This window comes from Triticum aestivum, chromosome 4A, assembly GCF_018294505.1.
Source record: "Triticum aestivum cultivar Chinese Spring chromosome 4A, IWGSC CS RefSeq v2.1, whole genome shotgun sequence".
In the NCBI taxonomy this organism is placed as follows: Eukaryota; Viridiplantae; Streptophyta; class Magnoliopsida; order Poales; family Poaceae; genus Triticum; species Triticum aestivum.
The window spans coordinates 682,960,404-682,966,332 of record NC_057803.1 but is presented as its reverse complement, the minus strand read 5'-3'; positions in this window follow the sequence as shown (position 1 = coordinate 682,966,332).

The following is a 5,929-nucleotide window of genomic DNA, read 5'->3' as shown; positions in this document are numbered from 1 at the left end:
ACCGCCGCCTGCAAAGCCGCCTGCGCCGCGCAGCCACGTCGCCGGACTCGCCGGAGACGCCGCCGCTGTTCGCCGCCCCGCCGGCGGTTTTCTCCGCCTAAACCGCCGAGCCGGCCGAACCGGTAAAACCACCAAACCCTAGATCCGGTTTATTTGTCTCTTTAGGTTTTCTTCGGTTTTTTGTTAGCCGGTTTTATTATTTTAGTTAGGATATTTAGAGAGCATTCGTTATGTAAGCCTCTGGAGTGAACATGTGCATAGATTAGGGTTCGGCAATGAACATTCATTATTTAGTTTTTCCTTTTTCTGTTTATTTTTTTTCACCAGGGACCTATCTGTGATGATTTTATTTACAAATTAGCCCATGTTCTTCAAACGATCATTACTTTTTACTCGTTAGTCCAAATCCAACGAAACCAATGCTCACGTCTTCGTTATGATCCCCTCTTTCCAGCAATCCAACTCAAACATGTTTTGGAAAGTTTTAAAATTTGAATTCAACCAGATTTGTATTTGAACTTTGTTTGATCGTAACTTGAGTTTCGTAGCTCCGTTTCAGTTGATTCTTTTTGCAAATCGAAGCTCTTGACCTAAACTTTCTGATAAGGCCAAATTCACATAATTTTGGTACTATTAGAAATTGTTTTATGTTGCAAGAGTTATTTGCTTGGTTTTGATGTTTTCCGAATCGTCTTCTTCGTTCTTTCTGATCTTTTGAGTGATTGCTTATGTGTGGTTACTATTGCTTGCTTACGATAGATTAATCAGAGTGTGACGAGTAGAACTATCAAGAGTTATGAGTGTGAATCATCTTCATCAACATTGCAGGCAAGTTCACACTTTGATCATATTCCCTTACATAACCAGTTTTTATGCATTAGTTTCACCCTCAAACATTGCATGAGTAGGATTGTTAACATGTGGGTATTGGGAAGTAGTTGATGAGGTAGGAACCTATTGCCCTGCATTCAAACCTTGGGAGTTACTATTACGTTATGCCTATAGTGCCATGCTATGCTCGTAGACGTGGATTGGGTTTTGAGAGTATTCATGACAGATGTGAGATTGTTAATTAATGGTTTACTTAAGGTGGCAACTTAAATACACATCTGGGTGGATTGGGGTACCTGGGTATTCCAGGATTGCCTGTCTAGGCACCTGGGTAGACCAGGATGGCCTGTTTTTTTTATGGACCGCCACCCAGGCTCAAAGGGATCATGAGATTTTTCATACTAGAAACTTCCATGTGCAGCCACAAGCTATTATGGGCTCTAGCATAGTTGATTAAGTCGTGCGAACTCTTACAGGGTAGACTAGTAGATGTAGGGGAAAGTAGGTGTAACGGTCTATCCATCGTAAGGTGCTAGCGCTTCTGAAAGACTATGTCTCGGTCATCCGTCTTCTCAAACACCATGTAGTGCGAGAACCCAAACGGAGGCGATCGAGTCTTGTGGGGAAAAGTGCGCAAACCTCTGCAGAGTGTATAAACTAATCATGATTAGCCGTGTCCCCGGTTATGGACATCTTGAGTATCTAGTACTTGGATTATCATGTGAATCTCAACATGTTACTCTAAAATTTAATTTTGTTGGGTTTTGTTTAATGATGATGCTTAATTGGGATTGAGAATGCTGTCAACCATTCTCAATGTTTAACAACCACCATGATAGTTAAATAAAATTTATTCCTTTGTAGTAGGGAAAATTGGCTTTTCGCAAAAACCTTATAACTGTAGAGCTTTTCCACCAGCCATATATGCATGTAGTGATAGCCATTATTCATCATTGCTCTATAGTGTGAATTTGCCAGTACATTCAATGTACTGACCCTTTGTGGCTGCAACGTCTCATGTTGCAGGATTATCTTACGACGAGTAAGTGATACGTTAGGGTTACGATTTTTACACTCAACTTTGCCGTTGGTGTTGATGGGAATCCACAACCTTGTTACTTCCGCTATTTGGATTGAGGTAATAGTATTTACGTTACTTATACATGTGATTTACCTCTATTATAAATCCTCGAGTACTGTGTGTGTCAGCATACCGATCCAGGGATGACACTTATGCACAGAGACTTGATCCATTCGGGTCAAGTCGCTACATGATGTGTCACCTATTAAATCTTTGTTTTGCAATATGAATCTTGATGAAACTGAATATGACCTTCCTTTACCTAGAAGGCGTTCTAAAAATTCGGAGTATTTAGATCTTTATGATGAAATTGATGAAAGTGGGATTGAAAGAAATAAAAATCTAGATGTTGCTAAACCGACTATATTGGATTTCAAGGAATTTAATTATGAAAGTTGCTCTTTAATTGATTGTATTTCCTTGTTGCAATCCATGCTAAATTCTCGACATGCTTATAGTCAACATAAAGCCTTCACCGAACATATTGTTGATGCCTTGATGCAATCTTATGAAGAAAAACTTGAGTTGAAAGTTTCTATCCCTAGAAAACTCTATGATGAGTGGGAACCAACTATTAAAATTAAAATTAAAGATCATGAGTTTTATGCTTTGTGTGTTTTGGGTGCTAGTGTCTCTACTATTCCCAAGACTTTGTGTGATTTGCTAGATTTCCGTAATTTTGATGATTGCTCTCTAAACTTGCATCTTGCAGATTCTAATATTAAGAAACCTATGGGAAGGATTAATGATGTTATTATTGTTGCAAATAGGAATTATGTGCCCGTAGATTTCATTGTTCTTGATATAGATTGCAATCCTTCTTTCCCTATTATTCTTGGTAGACCTTTCCTTAGAACGGTTGGTGCGATTATTGATATGAAGGAAGGGAATATTAGATTTCAATTTCCATTAAAAAGGGCATGGAACACTTTCCAAGAAAGAAAATAAAATTGCCATATGAAACTATCATGAGAGCCACTTATGGATTGCCTACCAAAGATGGCAATACATAGATCTATCCTCGCTTTTATGCCAAGCTAGGGGCGTTAAACGATAGCGCTTGTTGGGAGGCAACCCAATTTTATTTTTATTCCTTGCTTTTTGCTCCTCTTTAGTAATAAATAAATTATCTAGCCTCTATTTTGGTTGTGTTTTTTGTGTTTAATTAGTGTTTGTGACAAGTAGAACCGTTGGGAAGACTTGAGGAAAGTCTTGTTGAACCTTCTGTAAAAAACAGAAACTTTAGCGCTCACGAGAACTGCTGTCATTTTTATTTGAAGAGTGATATTTAGTTAATTATTTTTTAAGATGATTAATAGATAAATTCCTCACGTCCATAAATTTATTTTAGAATTTTTGAGGTTCCAGATCTTGCGCTAGCTACAGATTACTACAGACTGTTCTGTTTTTGACAGATTCTGTTTTTCATGTGTTGTTTGCTTATTTTGATGAATCTATGGCTACTAAAATAGTTTATAATCCATAGAGAAGTTGGAATACAGTAGGTTTAACACTAATATAAATAAAGAATGAGTTAATTACAGTACCTTGAAGTGGTCTTTTGTTTTCTTTCGCTAATGGAGCTCACGAGTTTTCTACTTTAAGTTTTGTGTTGTGAAGTTTTCAAGTTTTGGGTGAATTCTTGTGATGGATTATGGAACAAGGAGTGGCAAGAGCCTAAGCTTGGGGATTCCCATGGAACCCCCAAGATAATCCAAGGACACCAAAAAGTCAAAGCTTGGGGATGCCCCGGAAGGCATCCCCTCTTTCGTCCACTTCCATCGGTAATTTACTCTGAGCTATATTTTTATTCCCCAACATGATATGTGCTTTGCTTGGAGCGTCTTGTATTATTTGTGTATTTGTGATTTAGTATGCCACAATCATCCTTGCTGTACACACCTTTTGAGAGAGCCATACATGAATTAAAATTTGATAGAATACTCTATGTGCTTCACTTATATCTTGTGAGCTAAGTAGTTTTGCTCTATGTGCTTCACTTATATTTTTTGAGCTTTATAATTTTGCTCTATGTGCTTCACTTAGATCTTTTAGAGCATGGTGGCGGATTTGTTTTAAGGAAACTATTGATCTCTCATGCTTCACTTAAATTATTTTGAGAGTCTCTCAATAGCATGGTAATTTGCTTAATAATAATATGCTTGGTATTCAAGATTTGTGAAATTTTCTTTTGAGTGTGTTGAATACTAAGAATAGATTGAAGCATGATAATTGTTTTGAGATATGGAGGTGATAATATTAGAGTCATGCTAGTTGAGTAGTTGTGAATTTAAAGAATACTTGTGTTAAAGTTTGTGATTCCCGTAGCATGCACGTATGGTGAACCGTTATGTGATGAAGTCGGAGCATGATTTATTTATTGATTGTATTCCTTATGAGTGGCGAGCGGGGACGAGCGATGGTCTTTTCCTACCAATCTATCCCCCTAGGAGCATGCGCGTAATACTTTGCTTTGATAACTTCTAGATTTTTGCAAAAAGTTATGAGTTCTTTATGACTAATGTTGAGTCCATGGATTATACGCACTCTCACCCTTCCACCTTTGCTAGCCTCTCTAATACCGCGCACCTTTCGCCGGTATCATACACTGTCGGTGTACTAGATTAGGGGTACCCTAGTACTCCGAACTTGTGCACGGGAAGTTGCAGCACCCCGCGGCAAAGGCTTGCCGGGTGATCGCCAAGATCCCCCAAGGTTCCCTTGGAGCCATCCAAGAACAAAGTATATAAGCTAAAAGGAGACAAGACCCCGGCAAGAGGAGCTTGCCGGGGAGGCCAATCAAGGCGCACCAAGGAACTTGCCGCGACGCGCCACGCGCTCCGGCAAGGCAACAAGGCCCCGGCAAGAGGAGCTTGCCGGGAAGGCCAACCAAGGCACTCCAAGGAACTTGCCGCGACGCGCCACGCGCTCCGACAAGGCGACAAGGCCCCGGCAAGAGGAGCTTGCCGAGAAGACAAACCAAGGTACTTCGAAGCCCGGTGAGCGACAAGCTTCCGGACCCGACAAGATAACTACAGCGGCAAGACGCTTGCCGCGGCAGGCGGCCACTCTGCGTCCGCGCTCCAGCGCATCCACCAACGTGTCGCTCTGGAGGCCTCTCCGGGCGTACGTGGCGGGAGGCTGTGCAGCCAGCGGTGCGCAGTGGCATGCGAAGCTGACAAGATTGCCATCGTGGCGAACGGTGGCGCCCCTAACGGTCCTTTTCTGCACTGTTCGGGCGACTCAGACGGGCATTTAATGCCCTTGTCCCCTGCCGTCAGGGTTAGGTAGGGTGCACTGTGCAAGCAACTGTATCAACTACCTCGCTTTTTACATTTTTACCCTCCTCTGCGTTGCCACCTGTCGGTGACCCCTTTAGCGTATAAAAGGAGGCCCATGCGCAACGTAGAGGGGGTTCGGCTCATAGGTTCGGAGCCTCAGACAGTTTGCTTCGATCCATCCGTAGCCTAGAGAACATCACACTCTCACTTTGGAGAGCAAGAACACCAGATAATACAACCAGACAAGCAGCAGTAGGAGTGTTATCTCTCCGGAGAGCTCCGAAGCTGGGTAAACTGCTCGTGTGCCTCGCCTCGATCTGCTCTTCGTGCAACCTCCGCCCCCCGCCGAACCGAAAGGGGCCCGGTCCGCTGGCCCCATAGGTGTTCGAGGATCAGCTTCCCTGACATCTCTGGCGCGCCAGGTAGGGGGCGTCGAGATTGTGTGAACCTGATCCGGTGTTCACACGAGCTAGATCTTCATTCCCTTCATCAACATGCCACCGAAGAAGAAGACTTCGGCGGCAGCCGCTCCATCCACATCATTTCCGCCACCGTTGGAGCAAACGGGTGGTGGAGTGGACGCCGGCGGAAGAACAGCTGTCGATGAGGGTGCTCACAGTGCTGCCAAGTCCAAGGACAAGGCTGCACAAACCTCGGCGAATGTACATGTTCCGCGTCACCCTCAGGAGGCGCAAGATCAACAGCACCATGGCGCTCGCAGCACCATGCGCATGTT